Raw genomic sequence first — 19,674 nt, forward strand, 5'->3', positions numbered from 1 at the left:
CCCCAAGCATGAAAGGGGAGGGAGGGTGTGAGGGGTTGAGAGATGGGTGTTTTTTGTGTGTGTGACCTCTTCCTAATGAGTGACACTCACATTATACACTCAAGCCTGATGGCTGGAGCTCTTGTGAGTAGGCTCTGAATTAATCTGAGCTCAGGAGGGTAGAGCACGTGTTCAGAGCACAGGCCATGCAGATTATAGCACAGAGCTGTCATTATACTGTACACATTAGCATTTTTTCTACTGTACAGGCCCCATACATTATATTACAGCACAGAGCTGTCACTATATACATGAGACGTATATATGTAATGAACAAGATCCATACATTATATTTACACAGAGCTGCCACTATATACACCAGGGGTAGCCAACTCCAGTCCTCAAGAGCTACCAACAGGTCAGGTTTTCAGGATATTCCTGCTTCAGCACAGGTGGCTCAGTCTAACGCTTAGCTCAGACAGAAGGCGATGCGACGTGGCATGTCCGTCGCAAATTTGGGTGGAGCGGTGGGAGTTTTCAAGCTGAAAACTCCACCGGCGGCAAAGTGCAGTGTTGTCGCTGCGACATTTTGCCAGCACAACCCAAATTGAAATTTGGGGCTACAGTCGCGTGACCCGAGCTGGCTCTGCCAATAAAGGCAAACCAGCTCCGTGATGCGCTCATAACATGCCCCCGCCACGCCCCCAAATGCCACGATCTGTCTCCTGCAGTTTGAGCACATATCGCTGTGCTGCGAAAGCTAGCAAGCTGCCGTAGCAGCCTGTCTGAGCGAGCCCCAAGGCCGAGTCCCCGCTGGCGCTGAGCGTGCTTGCGCTCAAAGCATGTGAGCCGGGTGTCCCGCGTCTGCTCGCGCCCGCGGGGGGGGGTAGCGGGGGGGGGGGGGGTGGGGGGGAGAAGGGGGCGGCATTGACAAATAGTTGAGCGAGCGGGAAAGTTAAAAAAAAATATTTACCTGAGCGCCGGTGAGCGTGTGTGTGCACGCGCATACCCGCGGGCGCATCGCGTGAGCAGGGACAAAGCCTAAGGCTGCGTTCAGACAGGCTGCGATGCGACGTGCGCACGTTTCGCCTTGGTGTGTGGGAGTTTTCAAACTGAACATGAACCCCGGCGGCGATTGCATTGTCGCCGCTGTACTTGAAAAAGACAACTGAAGTTGTGATTTCAAGCGGCGGCCGCGTCACGTGTACTTCGCCAGCCAATCACAAACACACAGGTTTTTTTTAAAGTCCCGCCTCCAATCACATTATTCTGTCTGTTTGGGATGAGCACACATCGCCCAGCAGAGAGGCGGGGAAGCATAGCAGCCTGTCTGAGCTCAGCCGAAGACAACTGAAGTTGTAATTTCAAGCGGCAGCCGCGTCACGTGTACTTCGCCAGCCAATCAAACACACTTTGTTTTTTTATTATTATTATTATTATTAAATGGCTGAGTAGTCCCGCCTCCAAATCGGTTCATTCTGTCTGCTGGGCATGAGCACATCACCCAGCAGACAGAGGCGGGGACGCGTGGTTTTCGGTCTAAATTCAGCCAAAGACTGACAAACACAGCTACCTGTGCTGAAGCAAGGATATCCTGAAAACCTGACCTGTTTGTAGCTCTTGAGGACTGGAGTTGGCCACCCCTGAAGTACTGTCTATATACCAGTACTGTACAAGCCTCATACATTATATTACTGACAGCAGTCAGTATCTACATGAGCTGGATATCTACGCAGAAGACTCATTATAATTAGGGCTCTTGAATTGGTTCTCAAAAGGTGCGAGATCATAAATCATTTATCCTATTGCAATATAATTTGGGATACATTTCAGTGTGAAATCCTTCACTTGGCTTTCATATCAACTGTGAGATTAGTAGGATCAGAGTGTAAGGGCCATATGGAAACCACGTGACCCACGGCCACCAGCTGAAGGGCCCTACATTATATTACAGCACACAGCTATCGGTGAGCAGTATACATGTACTGTACAATCCCCATACATTACAGCACAGATATCATTATATACATGAGCGGTATAGCTGTACTGTACAAGCCCCATACATTAAATTACAGCACAGAGCTATCTGTATATACGAGAGATATACCTGGACTGACAAGAGACCCACATATATCACAGCAAAGCTATCGGTATATACAGGAGAGGTATATCTATACAGTACAATCCTTATACATTATTACAAAAAGCTGCGAGTACATACACAGTATATGTATATACACACGCACACACACACTACTACGTACGTAATTGAGGGGGCAATATATACTGATGGACAGTATATACTACACACAGGAGCCAGCCAGTGCAAATAGTTCTGGACTCACTCAATGTAAAGGCCTCATTCAGACTGTGGACGAGTGAGACTTCCCCAGTGATTGACACTCAGCTCCCCGGTGCCTCTCAGAGGCCGCTCCTAAACGTGTGAGTACTCCAATCCGCACTCACCACTGTATGCTGGGGCTCCGGCGAGGCTGTGACAGACACTGGTGTGGAAAGTGAGGAAGGCCCCTGTGTCACTGCAGTTAGATAATCCAGGTCCCACGCAGCACATCCGCCACAATGAGGGAGCGCATCTAGCATGCAGCTATATCAAGAGAGGATCACGTGTGCCTACTCCTCCCTCCCATTCATTCCTCCTCCCCGGGGTTATAGATTCGGAAATGACTTCATTTAATATAATATTCGCTGTTACGACACCGAGTGCGTGCCCGCGGCCTCTCACCGCGCGTGCGCGCGCACACACACACCGGGAGCGCGCACACTTGACAACTTTTGGCGGGAGCGGCGCGCGGCGATGAAGGACAAAGCCAAGGGACATGACGGGCCACGGCCATTCCACGCGAAGGCTGCAATTCAGCTCGAGAGCGGATTGGTTGGCTCCGGGGGAGTGTGTGTCGAATATGTCATTAAATGACGTCATGTAAAAGGGGACATGGAGAGGAAAAGAAGAGGACGGGATCAATAAGAAAAAAAGATTGTGGGAGGAAAAAAAGAGGAGCTGAGGAAAGGGAGTGATCATGTGCTAAAGAGGAGTAAAGCAGAAAAGAGGGGGAGGAGAGGGATAACAAAGGAATGTGAGTGAAAGTCATGAAATGGAGGGGGAGCTGAAGAGTGGCGAGAGAAAACGGGAATGGAATAGAGAGAAAAAAAGGACAGGAATTAATTCCCCCTCTGAGATGTGGGGTGCACAGGTTTATAGGGTCGCAGACCCCACATGTGAAATTTGCCTCCTTGACCCCCTATGTGGGTTGAGATGTTAACCACGTACCGCACATGATGTGGGGTTTGGCCCTGTGACACCGCCTCTGAGATTTGGGGTGAGCAGGTTTATAGGATCGCAGACCCCACGTGTCCTCTCTATTTTTTAGGATGATAATAACAGGCTCCATGTGATAAAGTTCATGCATGGTGACACTCCCCTGTGCTTTGAGATAAGATGATTACAGATCACATGCGATGACGGGTTTGGCTCACTGGTACTCCCTAGTCCTGTGCTTGGTGTCGGCAGAATTGTTTTGATGAAGGTTTGGCACGATGACTCATCTCACCTCCTGCCCTGGGTGTCTCTTCTAAGGTTGTCATGTTAAAAGTTCACGGGACAAGCACAGCATGTGAGACATCCTATTTGTACGTCTCATCTGACCCCAAGAGGGGGCACCTGTTCAAAACAACAATCTGAATATCCAGCCCTGAAAACAGCGGGTATTGAGCAATAATGAAGCGAAACAGGCGTTATAGGGAGTGTTTATACCGAGCAATAGGAGGAGGTATAGGGAGGGTTATATGGGGTAATAGAAGGAGTTCTAGGCAACTATATACAGTAGGTTATATAGAGCAGTTATAATAAGTAAATGACTTGTACACATTCAGTTAATAAAGTGATGATCTGCTGCCTCTGACATAAGCTGCATCTCAGTTACAAAAATGCGATTCTAAGCTCTCGCACTAGAGGTTTATGATTTATTGGAATGTTTTGCCCTCGGCATAAAGAAATAAACATTTTACCTTCATGGTGCTTAGAATTGCGCTGGGCGCCTTTGGTGAGAGTGACGTCCCCGTCATAGAAATATTGTGAGACTCGATTTTACTGATAACGGCTTCAATAAATCACAAAGTTCAGGGTATGTTCAATGATTTGTTAACCCTTTCCCTGCCACAGGAGCCTGAGTCCTCTCACTGTTCATTAAGTGAGTGGAGCTTTCCCGAATTAAACTCAGTTTACTTCCATTTCCTCAACTTTCATAATTCAATGTATAAAGCTACAACTGCTCTAAGGCTTGGGTCCCGCTGCATCCGGTGTGCGCGTTACTCACCATCATCTGGTATCCTCCCGAGCCGTTCCCAGTCCCCCCTCGCTGCACGGCTCACTACGCGCTGTGACGCGTCTGCCGCCAGGGGATGCAAGAGAATTGAGATCCCGAGCGGTGACGCGTCACGTGGTGCGCTGGTGAGCCTATTAGCGGTGGGGGCTGGAGCTGTCAGAGCTTCGTGGGCGGCGGGGCAGTGTGTGTGTATGGATGTGTATATATATATATGTTGTGTGTGTTTCTTATAGCCCCTCTCCACCTCCCTCATTTATTTTCCCTTTTTGCTGCCCGGGTCGTTGTTGGGTCCCCGCGTCCTCCCCGATCCCCGCGGCTGCTGCCCGCTCGGGCAGGAAGTGGGAGCGGGGTCAGTCGTTGGTTGTTTTGGCTCCCCCCCTCTGCCTCCGATCCTTGTGGCTGCTGCCGGGCGGGAGGTAGGCGCGGGGTTGGCGGGCAGCGGGAGCGTGGCTGGCCCCATACTTGCCCGCTCTGGGCGGATTGAGCGTGCGGGGGGAAAGCTGGGGAGAGACTGGGGCGCATGGGGAGAGGTGGCTGGAGGGCCGAGTTGGAAGTGGCTGACGCTGCCTTGGTGGTTCAGTGGGTGGCGCGGGGAGGTGTCCCCCAGCCCCCGATCACTGTGCCTCCGGGGGGGGGGAGCTGTGAATGGGCAAGCTTGTGGGAGCGCGCGGCTCCCGCATGGCGCCGCCTCCCCCTCCTACCCCCGGTTCCTCCTCAGTTGTAGGAGAGAGGTGCGAGGGTTTGCGGATCCGGAGGAACACGCTTTTCCTCCCCCAACTCCACGTTATGGCCACGCCCCCGACCTGCTTTGGCCACGCCCCCCTCCCGCACCAAAAAAGTCAGCTGCAGATCGCGGTGCAGTGACTTGCATGCGCTGCTGGGCGGCCGTGCGGGTGCGTGCAGCGGGGCCTCGGCCTAAGTGGTAGAGGTGTTACATGTCTGCTGACTTAAAGCTGCAGTTCAGTCAATATCCTGCATGTGTGTTTTTTTTAATAAATCATTTCCGTAGTGTGAGAAAATACTTGTAGCATTTTCTTTTCTTTTTTTAAAACAACTTTGAAAGACAATTTTTAATGTATTCTAAGGTAACGAGCATTTTTGTTTCTATAGCAACCCTTTAGAAAGGCACAACCCCTTCCTTATCTGTAACAGGCTCTGGCACACCCCTTTGTGAGTCCTGCCCCCACCACAGACGTGCATGAGCACAAATGTATCAGTCATTTGCCTGGTCACATGATCTTCCCCACAGAACTGACAGAGCAGCAGCAGCAGCAGAAAAGGAGAGTAGCTCAGAATTAATTAATTAAACCTTATTCCATTGCACGTGTGTAGTTAATGTTAAATATTAACAACTCATTTAAAATCAAATCTGTATATATCATACTGTAAACAATATGTAATGATGAAATTAGGATACCTGGCGCTTAGAAAACCATTGTGTCCATAAGAAACAAAACCAGTCTTTGAAGAATGTCCCAGAGTCCAAAACTTGAAGTGGATGGCTGTAGTTTTTCTTCACTGCTGCTACTATCCTATTCACCTGGAAATGATAGAAGGGTACACCATTGCGCAGTACTACTGATTACTGATGTTAACCCCTTACATGCAACTTTCCCAGTGTAGACTGAGTCCACTTACAGGAGTGTCTCTTTCAGGGTACAGTGGAGACAATCTGTGCTTTATTCCCTTTAACGTCCGTATGTACCACGAATCCCCCGGGTACTTCCTTAATCTCTTGGAATTTCGTGATTCTCAGAATCACCCGAACTCCACGAGCCCCCAGAGAAGGAGAGTGAACAATTGCAAAAGGGGGTCACAAATTTATTAAAAACGGCTTAAACAAGCCTAACAGACAGGCTAAGACAAGCCTGCAACACATGAACAAGTTAAAATACTACTCACATGTACTCACATGAATACAGTAGTACTGCGCAATGGTGTACCCTTCTATCATTTCCAGGTGAATAGGAAAGTAGCAGCAGTGAAGAAAAACTACAGCCATCCACTTCAAGTTTTGGACTCTGGGACATTCTTCAAAGACTGGCTTTGTTTCTTATGGACACAATGGTTTTCTAAGCGCCAGGTATCCTTATTTCATCATTATAGTATTGTATGCAGATTTGAGATAATTTGCATTGTGGGATGCCTTTGGCAGCTTTGGCCTCTTGTTATCACAATTGGTTATTATATTGCACATTATTGCACAGTTTATTTAATTCACGTGTAGTTCACACTTTATATAGGTTAAGCACTATAGTTAGGGTTAATTCATCCATTTTGTAAACAATATGTATATTTAATTTTGTGTGTATGTGAATGTGTACAATTCAATGTTTGTTATTAAAATTAATAATGGCTTGTTCTTGTATAGCGCTGCTAGTTTTACATAGCACTTTACAGAGACATTTTGCAGGCACAGGGCCCTGCGGAGCTTAGGTGTGTACTGTATGTATGTGTGTGTATGATATAGATATATATGCACACTCACGCATATACATGCGAACGCGCACACATACACATGTACACGCGCACACATACATGGAAACACGCACACATACATGCACACACGTATACATGCGCATGCGCACACATACACACACGCGCACACGCACATATACATGCGCACACGCACACATACATGCGCCCAAACATGCGCACACACACACACACATAAACATACACACTGTGTGCGCATGTTTATGTGTGTATATATTTATGGTATTGCTTGACCTGAGGAAGAGAGGAAAACTCTTGAAAGCTTGTCCCATGACACAAATTGTTGGTCCAAATAAAAAAAGGTATCAACAAATACTGAAGAACTCATATATTCTGGTGTGTGCATGTATGTATGTATATATATATTTATATATACTGTATGTATATATGTATGTATGGATATATAGCGAAGGTCAGCAGCCAGCAGCGACAGAGGACAGCAGCCGGCGGCGGAAGGAGAGAAGGACGGCATCCTGCAGCGAAGCTCGGCAGCGGCAGAGGACAGCAGTTGGTAGCGGAGGGAGAAGAGGACCATGTGAATGGAGCAGGAGAGGGACAGGAGGGAGGTAGGGAGGAGTTACGCTGTAGCAGCAGCAGACACCGGAAGTCAGAGAATACTTCTGTCAGACCGTGTGTGTGTGTGTGTGTGTGTGTGTGTGTGTGTGTGTGTGTGTGTGTGTGTGTGTGTGTGTGTGTGTACACACATCTCTACCTAGACAAAACACCCACAAATCTACTCGCCCCAGTCCCACCTTTTAAAAAAAGAAATGGAATAAATTCCTAATAAGAACTAATAACATTTGTTTTTGACATAACCGTTTATTTATTGTATTACATTTATACTTTACTACAATTAGTCCTTGTTACTGTACATAGTTCCTTACGTGCGTATGTGTAAGGGAAAATATTGGATGACCTCACTAATCTAGTAAAAAAAGCCAGATATAAATGAGTGAGGGAGAGGGTGGGTGAGTGAGAGGGTGGGTCGGTGAGGGAGAGGATGGGTGGGTGATGGTGAGGGTGGGTGTTTGACGGTGAGGGTGGGTGACTGTGAGGGAGAGGGTGGGTGGGTGACTGGGTACTTGTGGTGACACTAATATATATATATATATACATATACACACACACACACATATATATATATATATATATATATACACACACACATATATATATATACACACACACATATATATGTATACACATACACACACATATATATATATATATACATACACACACACACACACACACACACATATATACATACACACACACACACATATATATATACACACACATATATACATACATACACATACATACACACACACACATATACATACACACACATACATATATATATACTAGCTGAGAGACCCGGCGTTGCCCGGGATGTAATGTTCCCGTTCCTCTCTCCCTCCTCCCCCCTCTCTCTGTTTGTCCCCCATTCACATCAATCCAGTCGTCCCCCCTCCCTCCTTTACAGCTTCATGTAGCGTGTGTGCGGCAGTCACTGTGTGTTTGCGCGCGCGTCAGTGAGTCTGAGGCAGAAACACAAACACACACAGACTGACTGACGCACACACAGTCAGTGTGTGCGTGTGTGTGTGCCTCAGTCAGTGTGTGCGTGCGTGTGTGCGTCAGTCAGGGTTTGTGTGCGCGTCAGTCAGTGTGTGCGTGCGACAGTCAGTCAGTGTGTGTGCGCGTGCGGCAGTCAGTGTGTGTGTGTGTGGGGGTGAGACCTGGCGTTGCCCGTGAGTAAAATTTCCCGCTCCCTTCTCTCTCCGTGTTCCCCAGAGGGGAGGGACGAACAGTGGACAGGAGGGGGGGGGGGGGGGACGAACAGTGGACAGGAGGGTGTGGGGACGGACAGTGGACAGGAGGGGGGGGACGGACAGTGGACAGGATGGGGGGACAGTGGACAGGAGGGACGGACAGTGGACAGGAGGGGGGGGGGACAGTAGACAGGAGGGGGGGACAGTGGACAGGAGGGACGGACAGTGGACAGGAGGGGGGGCAGTGGACAGGGGAGGGGGGGGGGAGGGGGGTGGACAGGAGGGGGCAGTGGACAGGAGGGGGGGCAGTGGTGGACAGGAGAGGGGGGGGAGGTGGACAGGAGGGGGGGGAGGTGGACAGGAGGGGGGGCGGTGGACAGAAGGGGGGGCGGTGGACAGGAGGGGGGAGGGCAGTGGACAGGAGGTGGGGCAGTGGACAGGAGGGGGGGGGCAGTGGACAGGAGGGGGGGGGCAGTGGACAGGAGGGGGGGGCAGTGGACAGGAGGGGGGGCAGTGGACAGGAGGGGGGGCAGTGCACACACACACACACACACACACACACGTGTCTCAGTTGATGCGCCCTTTCTCAGTTCCGTTTGGCGCCGGAGGTGGGGGAGCGACACCTACCTGTACTTCCGTGCGCCGCCATCGTCTGACTCGGCGCCGCGAGGGAGGAAATGCTATGGAGAAGAGGAGGAGACAGAAGGGGCAGTCAGGGGAATGGCCTGAACAGCTTGGGAGGCGGAGACAGGGGGAACCTGATAAGAAGTGTCTGTGCGCGCGCCCCTTGTAAGCTGGGGATGTGCGTGCACAGGTTGCAACACAGGCGCGGCCCGCACGGAGCAGGTGAAGACCACAGGAGGGGGACGGAGCCAAGAGGAGTGGAACGCACGCGAGACCTGTGGCCGCGTGATGGCCAGCAAAGACAGAGAGGAGCATGCACATGCGTCCTCCGTGGGCTGAGGGGGTGCACGCACCGGACGCGTCACCAGGCACGTGGAATGCTGCGCCATGGGCACCACGCGAGGAGGAGGCAACGGGACGGATGGCACCACAGGGGAAGGTAAAGGAGCTACCGCGGGGGAGAGGGAGCGGGAGGATCAAAGCAGGGGCTAAGAGAGCGCGTGGGTATGCGGGACCTGTGGGGAACGCGCTGCGGCAAGGGGAGAGAGGTAGAAGGTGAAGGAGAGGAGTGGGAAGAAGTAGAAAGGGTAACATGAGCTGGGAGAGAGGGACAAGGAGAGGAAGGAATCTCCTGAGTCGTCACAACATGGGAAGGATGCTGATCCAGGGATTAACTCGATTGCCAATTCTTGGAGTCAGGAAGGAATTTATTTTTCCTCTTATGAGATATCATTGGATGATATGACTCTGGGGTTTTTTGTTTGCCTTCCTCTGGATCAATAAGTAAGTATAGCTATAGGATAAAGTATCTGTTTTCTAAATAAACATAGGTTGAACTTGATGGACGCATGTCTTTTGTCAACCTCATCTACTATGTAACTATGACCTTAGTGACGGAAATATAAACGGTGTTAGCTGTTGATCAGATGGGATGGCTCAGCATCACAGGAACAAAAACAGAAAAAACAAGAAGAGCACACAACTCATACTGTAGTAAATCATGTAATATTTTGTGAAAAAGGTGGAGGTAAGTAACGCATGTACAGGACAGATACTATTTTAAAGTGTGTCATGCATAAACAAGCTGATACATGAGTGATAGTCACAGATTTGCCCCAGATTTTCCAAGGCAAGTTTAAAGCACGTTTAAGGCAAGTTTTAGAATACTCGTCGGCACACCTGTATATCGATCTTTTCCTCCAGATATCGTCCAGACACAATCCAGGCTCCGTAACAGTAGGAGAAAAGGATCAAAACATCCAGACGGTCCCGGGAGTAATAAAAGTCACTGGTGAGGGCTCGCACAGAAGTATAGAGACCTGTAGCGCAGCAGGTGAGCACACAATGATCACCGGTACACAGCTCTCGCCGTGAGGTGAATGGCGACTCAGATCCACACCTGCACAGGTGAATAGCTAGTTGCTGTTTACTGCAGTTGTGATGTCAGATGACAAAATAGTCCCGATGGCACAGTTACTGTTTAGAACGGCACGGGAAAGTCCTTCTCTATTGGCTAGTAGCAGAGCTTATCGTATAAGCAGAGGGCAATGCTGCAGGGTGTCACACTCAAGCACTAATTAAAGTGCAAGGATAATAACGTCCAAACAAAGCCACTAATTTCTGCACAGATAAAGCAAAACTGCTCAGAAGCGACAATAGGAGATACACTTATAGAAGACATCCAACATGTTTCATAGGAGCAAACCTACTTCACCAGCTCCCTAATTGGGTGGTTTGACTTAATTTATATAAATTATTGGTTCCACCTTGTCAAATCTGACCGTTTGTTGGTTAAATTGAAACATATATACAATTCTGATTTAGTATTTTAATATATATACTATGTGTGTATATATATATGTGTGTATGTGTGTATGTGTGTATATATATATATATATATATATATATATATATATATATATATATATATATATATATATATATATATATATATATATATATATATATATATATATATACACAGTGGTTGACAAATCACCAAAAAATCTACTCGCCACACAAAAAAATCTACTCGCCACCTAGTACCAAACGTGTGCTGCTTGGGCCAATATTTACTCGCCCGGGGGTTAAATCCACTCGCCCGGGGCGAGCAAATGTATAGGTTTGTCAAACACTGTATGTATGTATATATATGTATGTATGTATATATATATATATATATATATATATGCTATGTGTGTGTGTGTGTATATATATATATATATATATATATTTATAGATATATATATATATATCTATATATATATATATATATATATATAGTGTTCGACAAACCCAGTCGCCAGGTCGCACCTGGCGAGTGGATATTGCCAGTTGGCGACTTACAATTCCCCTGCTCGAAGAGGGGAGAAGAAAAAAAATCCCCCTGCCTGATTGGCTCGCGCTCGCTGCCAGGACTTCCCCCCCCTCCCTTTTTTGTTTGTGTGCAGCCAGGCCCGCCCTGCCTTTTCTACAGAGAGGTAAGTACAGTATCATGCCCTCATGCCTCCCCAAAAAATCGGCATTTCCATGGTCCTTCCCAGGCCTATGCTGTATATCAAAAGAGAAGGTCTGGAGGGCCATATACCACCTGGTCAGCCTCGAGTTTGTGTCCTTTATTGTGTTTAACCATTTCAAGGGCGCGTGGTCAGTGACCAGGCTGAAGTGTACCCCGGCGACATAATGTCTTAAGGCCTCAATTGCCCATTTTACAGCGAGGCACTCCATCTCAGTGACGGAATACCTCACTTCTCTTGGGAACAGCTTCCGGCTGATGAACAATATGGGTTGTTCAACACCATCAAATTGTTGGGACAGAACTGCTCCCAGACCAACCTCGGAGCCATCCATCTGAATTATGAAGGGTTCTTTAAAATTTGGGCTCCGAAGAGCGGGGCCCTCTGACAAGCACTTCTTTAACACGTCAAATGTGTTTTGGCACTCCCAAGACCATCTAACTTGGGTCGGGGCACTCTTTTTTGTTAGATCTGTTAGGTATGCAGTAATTTCTAAGAAATTGGTTATACATCGCCTGTAATACCCTGCTAACCCCAAAAGGGAGCGGACCTGTGTCTTTGTCTGTGGGGTGTGGACTCCTTGATGGTGGCCACCTTGCTGGCCAGTGGCCTTACTAATCCCTCCCCCAACGGCATAGCCCAAGTATTTTGTAGTGGCTTTTCTCAGTGCACATTTTTTTGGATTGGCAGTGAGCCCTGCTTCTCTTAAGGACGTTAGGACTGCTCTTAACCTTTTCATATGGGACTGCCAGTGCCTACTATAGCTGACGATGTCATCCAAGTAGGCAGCGGCATATGCCCTATGTGATCATAGCACTTTGTCCATTAATCTTTGGAACGTGGCTGGAGCCCCATGTAACCCAAATGGCATAGTGACGAATTGGTATAAACCAAGAGGGGTGGTGAAGGCAGTTTTGTACTTGGATTCTTCTGCTAAAGGTATCTGCCAATGTCCTTTCATGAGGTCTAGGGTGGAGATATACTCCGCTTTACCAAGGGAGTCCAGCAATTCATCCACCCTTGGCATTGGGTATGCATCGAATCTGGATAAGGCATTTACCTTTCGGAGGTCCATGCAAAACCTCACCTTCCCATCTGGTTTAGGGACCAACACTATAGGGCTACACCATTCGCTGTGGGACTCCTCAATCACGCCCAATTCAAACATGTCTATTATCTCCCTCTCTACAAGGTCTTTTCGCCCCTATAGGGACGGGACCGTATTTTTACGCCAGATTCCGTCTCAATCCTATGGGACACTAAATCAGTCTGTCCGGGCAGCTCAGAAAAAACATCTGGAAACTGGTCACATAATTCCAGTAGGTCTGACCTTTGTTCCGTTGTTAACTGCTCTCCCATGGGAACCTGATTGACATTGTACGTACTCCCCTTTGGAGGCTGTGGACCCAAATCTATCTCTCCGAGGGCGGATGAATGGCGATCTCATCGTTTTCCAGGGTTTCAGGAGGTTTACGTGGTAGATTTGTTTACCCTTCCTGGACCCTGGTGAGAGATCTCATAGTTCACCTCCCTAGTGCGGCGGATAACTTGGAAAGGACCCTGCCATTATGCAAGGAGTTTACTCTCTGAAGTCGGTAGTAGCAGCATCACTTGGTCCCCAGGTTGGAAGACCCATATGCGGGCATTTTGGTTACACTGCCTCTCTTGACATTCTTGAGCAGATTTAAGATTTTCCTTAGCAAACCAACCTATCATGTCTAGGCGGTTTCTAAGGTCTATGACATACTGGAGGGTATTCTTGGATGGGGAGGGCTCCTCCTCCCAGGATTCCTTCAGTAAGTCGAGAATAGCCTGAGGTTGGCGTTCATATAGGAGCTCAAATGGGGAGAAGCATGTGGATGATTGGGAACTTCTTGTACCGCAAACAATAGGAAAGGGAGAACTTCATCCCAAGCTCGCTTTTCAGTGTCCACAAACTTCCTAAGCATGGTTTTTAAAGTACAATTAAACCTTTCTACCAATCCATCAGTCTGAGGATGGTAAACCGAGGTCCAGATGGATTTAAACTCCAATAACTTCAGGACATCCTGCATTAACTTCGCCATGAAATTTGTTCCCTGGTCAGTTAACATTACTTGGGGAAGTCCTACCCGAGATAACAGCTCTAACAGCCTGTGAGCAACCTGTTTAGCAGTGGCTGATCTCAGAGGGAAGGCCTCAGGATATCTGGTGGCATAATCTTCGACAACTAGTATGAATTTATGTCCCTTCGCAGAGGGTTCTAAAGGTCCTACCAGATCTACACCAATCCTCTCGAATGGGACTGATACCAAGAGCAGAGGAACCAAAGGAGCCGACTTCTGTCCCTTTTGGCTAGTTAACTGGCATTCCAGACATGTCTCACATAGTTTCATGATGTCACCATGTTTGCCTGGCCAGTAGAACCGGGACGAGATGCGGTCCGTGGTCTTATCTCTGCCCAAATGACCACCCCATGGGAGAGTATAGGCAAGGGCAAACACTGTTTTAATCAAACCTTTAGGGACTAATATTTGTCGAATGACCTCCCCTGTTTGTGTAACCTTATTCACATGATATAGAATGCCTTTCCATAGTTCGAAATGTGGAAAGACTCTTACACCTTGTTCATCCATTATATTGTTGTACCACATTCTCATATTGTCTAGCCAGAGCTGGGTCTTCCCTCTGCCTCTGACGGAAGTCAGGAAGTTCCAGGTCTGGCAAAACTCCTGTTTCTATCTGTTCCCCACCCTGGTCATCTCCTGCCATGACTTGGAGTCTTGTGGGCTGACTAACATTACCAAGAGTCCCAGCCTTTCTTTTTCCGCACATCTCTGTTTATGTGTCTTTGGGACGCGGTGTCTGTGGGGAAAAATCTCTGGGGAAAAAGGGAACAAATCCCCGGGCTTCTCCAGAACCGGGGAAGTAGGATCTGTAAGAGTAGGGGCCAACAATGTTCCGAAGTAGGGCCAGTCTCGGTCAATTAGAACAGGAGCAGGTAGCCAGGGAGCAACTCCTACTAGCAGTCTAGCCTCTCGATCATTGATGAGGAGGAGGATGGCCGCCGTAGGGTATTTCTTTGTATCCCCATGGATACATTCGATATTCCATGGAGCTTCATTGGATAGTCGGTTGTTTGGAATTAGACCCTCTAGGATCAGGGTTTTTCTAGATCTCGAGTCCACCAGGGCTTTTACTGTTTTCCCCTCCAGAGATGTGGGAACCAATCATGGGTCGTGGTCCCCTCGAAGAGAAGCAGTGGCAATGGTTCTGCCACAGGAACAACCCATCTCATCCTCTCCTGAGTCAGCAAACTCGGTCATCAGCTGGGGTTCTCAACGAGTTTCTGTGTTTGGACCTCTCTGCTGTGGGACAGGATCCTCCCTTCTGTTTGGTGGCGGAATCCTGTCCGCCGGATGGGTGCCGGGAGACCAGGCTCTCTTGGAATACTGTGAGTGGTGTCCTCCCCTCGGTGATCCAATGGCCTTGGATCCGGGATGGGTGTCTCTGCAGGGGTTTGTACCCGGACCCCTCCGAAATGGGAAAGGGCCTTCCGACCGGGATGACTGGACCTCCCGAGCTGGTGGGTTGTAGACCCCTCAATTGTCTGCTCTCCTGCCTCTGGCATCACAAGAAGCAGCTCGTGTTTGCACGGACCGATCCCAGCTGTCCTCACCAAGGAAGTTTTCCACCAAGCGGACCGCTAAATCCAGGGAAAATGCGGAATGCCCTCCACCACAACAGGACATTATGTGTGTGTACACTATTGTCATCAGTAAAGACCCCCCCGCTGTGTTTTGGGCGCTCGCTCCTCCGCTGACTGTAGCGGCGCCGGGGGGAGGGGAGGTGAAGGGGGGTGAGGGGAGGTGAAGGGGGTGAGGGTTGGGTGAAGGGGGGTGAGGGGAGGTGAAGGCCGCTCACTCACCCGTCCGGAAGGTCCCACGTGGATCTGAGGCGGGAGGCAGCTTGTTGTGGCCGCTCCCCCGCTGTGTCCCGGGCACTCGCTCCCCCGCTGACTGTAGCGGCGCCGGGGGGGGGGGGGGGCTGAAAGCGCGGGAAACACGGGGAGAGGAGGAGGTGCGCGCGGGTGTGGAGGCTGATGTTCGGGGAAGAAGAGGCGGAGGCTCCGGGACCGGCGGGTATGTGAGCCCCACCCCCCGGGTTATACATGCTGCTAATGTACACCCCCCCCTACTGTGTGTGTGTGTTCCTGTGTGTGTGTCCCTGTGTGTGTGTGTGTCCCTGTGTGTGTGTGTTCCTGTGTGTGTGTGTCCCTGTGTGTGTGTCCCTGTGTGTGTGTCACTGTGTGTGTGTCCCTGTGTGTGTGTCCCTGTGTGTGTGTCCCTGTGTGTGTGTCCCTGTGTGTGTGTCCCTGTGTGTGTCCCTGTGTGTGTCCCTGTGTGTGTGTGTTTGTGTCCCTGTGTGTCCTTTGGCCCGTCACTCCGCCACAGGCCAATGAGAGGTGTGCGGGGGCGGGCCAAGGGACCAATCAGATTTCCCCTATTTGCAGAAGAGAGGTACTGCAATGGGCGCGACTTGTGCACCCTCCTATGCTAATCTCTTCTTGGGCTGGTGGGAGAGAGAAGTCGTCTTTACTGATGACAATAGTGTACACACACATAATGTCCTGTTGTGGTGGAGGTACATCGATGACGTGCTTGTCCTCTGGCGAGGTAATGCTGGTGGGTTCTCTGCGTTTATCGATGCCCTCAACCACAACGATTTAAACATCAGACTGACGTTTCAGTCAAGTCCAACGAAAATTGAATTTTTGGACTTGACAATCAGTATTGGCGAGGGTGGAGTACTGAGTACCGACATTTTTCGGAAACAAACCGCCACGAATTTGATTCTGCACGCCAAAAGCTTTCATCCCCCTCACCAAGTGAAAGGTATCCCCACTAGCGAGTTTCTCAGACTTAAGAGAAATGTCTCGTCAGCCCATGACTTTGAGTTAAGATCAGGGGAAATGAAATCAAGATTCCAACAAAGAGGTTACAGTAAGACCATGGTAGAGAGAGGGTACCGCAACAGCCTGAGTAAAACCCGTACCTCCCTTTTACAACCCAAGCGTAAGAAAAAAGATAAAAAAGTTATCCGCTTTGTAGGGTCTTACAATCAGCAATGGCCATTACTACGTGGGGTTTTACAGCAACATTGGGGGGTGTTAATGACTGATCCTGACCTGGTACAGGCTCTGGGGAAACAAGTCACTATGACGAGCCGCCGGGCACCAAACCTTAAAGATACTTTGGTCATCAGTCATTACATCCCACATGTTGACAAAACTTTCTTGTCCGTTACCCCACGCATAGGTTTTGCTAAATGTTCTAACTGCTCAGCCTGCAAATACATGGAAAACAGACTCACTTTTACCAATAGTCAAAAGACCCATGTTTATACAATCCATTCCACACTTAATTGTAAATCCAAAGGGGTGATCTAGTGTATCTTATGCCCATGTGATCTACCCTATGTCGGTATGACTACAAGAGAGGTTAGATTTTGGGTCTTAGAACACGTAAGGAACGTCAAGAATGCGCAAAGGGACCTTGATAATTTAAAAAAAATAACAAGTGTCGCCAGGCATTTTTTGAATAAACATGCGGCAGACACCACGTTAATAAGGGCCTTTGCGCTTGACAAAGTCTCCCTCGGCATACGTGGAGGTGATCTGGAAAAAGCTCTCCTCAAAAAGGAGACCAGATGGATCACACAAATCAATTCAATGATCCCGAAAGGTCTGAATGACTACATTGGTTACGCAATGTTTTTGTAACAAATACCTTGCCCCAACTTTATTTGTATATAGGAAAACATTCTATATTTAATCTGATGAGTGCACTTATTGCATGTATTTTGTGTACTCTTTTAGATACTGCATGCTATCTGAGAGGCTCAGGGTTGAGATCTTCCTGACCATGAGCCACATCGACCACGGAATTTGGAAAATATCTTCCCAATACTCTACGTATCTGTGATCAAGGCTCTACATGGTTCAGATGCTGTAGAACCCTGGACAAAACCTACGGGCAAATACAACTCAGAGACGCTAGAAGTCAATAACAATCATGTGGAAGGAATTCACCTCCCTGTGCAGACATCTACCATGGACGCCAAGACAAGTCAATTTTTGCTACATTTGGATTACACATTTTCTATACATTCCTGGACTTATGGGATGAAATTTGGACACAATGGACTAGTGTGCTATTTTTTGGACACTATCACATTTTGACCAGATTGATATATGATTTCTGTGTTATTCATTTTTCTTATATCACACTGTTTTGGTCATATATTGTTGGTTGGCCCTGAGATTAAGGGCATATAGCTCATCATAATACCACAATGTGTTTAGTTTTGGATGGTGCAGGGTGGAGGTACTTATACAGTACTTATATAGTGATGAAATGTATCTGGATATATTACCCACCATCTTGTTACTATTCTTTACTTATAGATAACATGAAGTACACTACAGTCTCCTTTCCCCTAAAGAATGCTGTTATAGTGCCCCCACATAATGCTCCATTTATGGCACTCTTTACATACTCTATAGACTATGCCTGTTGCCTATTGGTCGTTTTAGGACCATAATTATAGTGATCTCTCTAGTTCTGCGTATAAATGCTGTAAAGGGCACTTGTATTTACAAACATTTTTGTTTGCACTTCCATACAGGGTCATGTGGACCGATTTACATATCCATTATGCATGCGCGATATGCGGTCCAAGCCGACACGCATTGACAGAATGACATGACATGCTGCGTCTTATACTGACAAGCAATGAGAGTGAGAGGCAACATACTGCGCACGCGCAGCAGACAGCACTGTAGGGTATAGATTTAGAGACAGAAGTCAGGACTTACGAGTCGCGCATGCGCACACTACACATGCGGACCCTGTCATGACTACGTATTACAATGCGTGCCAGACTGACACGCGGAAGTGGCATATAGCTAGTAATCGAAATAAGCAGCTGCAGCTGTTGCCGCTCCTACCCGTTTTTGGCGCGAAATTTAATCCTATATAAACAGTCGTCTGCCCTAGTTCCCTCACCACTCCAAGTCTAAGTCTCTGGACGAAACGCGTCGGAGTGGGGGTGCTAGGCAGGACCCCTGACAGATGTTCACGTAACTATGCTACCCAGGACTGGTGCAACTAATCTCTGGACTGTGACACTCTATTTTTTCATCATGGATACTGACAACACACACAAGGTTATCTAATAGGTGTTCATTAGGCAATTTTCCATACATGCTATTCACACACTTCATTGTTCTACACATCTAGTGACTTTATCCCATCATGCCCCCTTTTTCCTTCAAGTGATTAATTTGTGCTGTTGGTATTGGTTACATAATTGTATGCTCAAACAGATTTATGATGGTTTGAGATTGTCATTTATATTTTGACTAGTCACTTCATTGGTGTTTAGTACGCATTATCTTTAGCTTTGTATAGGTGCCTGTGAACCCATTAACCTGTTGTGATTTATTCTGATCTATCCAAGTGTCTCTTGAGTCACTATCCATTTTCATGTTAAGGGTTGACAATTTGAGTCATTCCCTAGTTTTGCCCACATGTGTCTATGGGTAGTACCCGTGACAGGGGTCCTAGCCTTTTTTAAGTGTTTTTAATCATGTACTGTTTACTAATCTTTTTTTGCACTGTGTCACATAAATAAAATACTATATGTTAATCTGCATACCTGAGTGCTCCCATACGGGTTACTTTTTTCTCTTTTTACTCATACTATTTACAACCCGTGAGCACCGCCAATTCTTACTGATGTAAAGTTATTTATTGGCTTATGGTGGCATTAATATTGCAAAAGTAGATGCGAGGTTTTTCCCCACCTTCCCCTTTTTCCCCCCGTTATTTGAACATATATACATACACACACACATATATACACAAACAAACATATATATATATATATACATATACC

General features: G+C 47.8%; 1 protein-coding gene and 1 long non-coding RNA gene across 6 annotated transcripts in view; one reads left to right on the forward strand and one right to left on the reverse strand.

The window, feature by feature from the left end:
* SLC20A1 (solute carrier family 20 member 1) overlaps positions 1 to 2,771 on the reverse strand; it is a 29,400-nt gene extending 26,629 nt beyond the window's left edge. The window contains exon 1 of one of the 3 annotated variants that reach the window (XM_075601781.1): positions 2,446 to 2,771. The gene's annotated coding sequence lies outside the window, so the exon portion shown is untranslated. Of the gene's footprint in view, positions 1 to 2,243; positions 2,268 to 2,324 lie in introns of those variants that run through there. The other 2 variants (XM_075601783.1, XM_075601784.1) reach the window with 2 other exon arrangements.
* LOC142495804 (uncharacterized) lies at positions 1,437 to 19,435 on the forward strand. 3 transcript variants are annotated; one of them, XR_012801819.1, is made up of 3 exons: positions 1,437 to 2,421; positions 10,424 to 10,553; positions 17,594 to 19,435. It is a non-coding gene; the product is annotated as an uncharacterized LOC142495804 (long non-coding RNA). The 3 variants fall into 3 exon arrangements; XR_012801821.1 differs by lacking the exon at positions 1,437 to 2,421 and adding an exon at positions 2,650 to 3,074; XR_012801820.1 differs by lacking the exon at positions 1,437 to 2,421 and adding an exon at positions 9,153 to 9,659.
* The last annotated feature ends 239 nt before the right edge of the window (positions 19,436 to 19,674 follow it).

This window comes from Ascaphus truei, chromosome 5 (assembly GCF_040206685.1).
Source record: "Ascaphus truei isolate aAscTru1 chromosome 5, aAscTru1.hap1, whole genome shotgun sequence".
Taxonomy (NCBI): domain Eukaryota; kingdom Metazoa; phylum Chordata; class Amphibia; order Anura; family Ascaphidae; genus Ascaphus; species Ascaphus truei.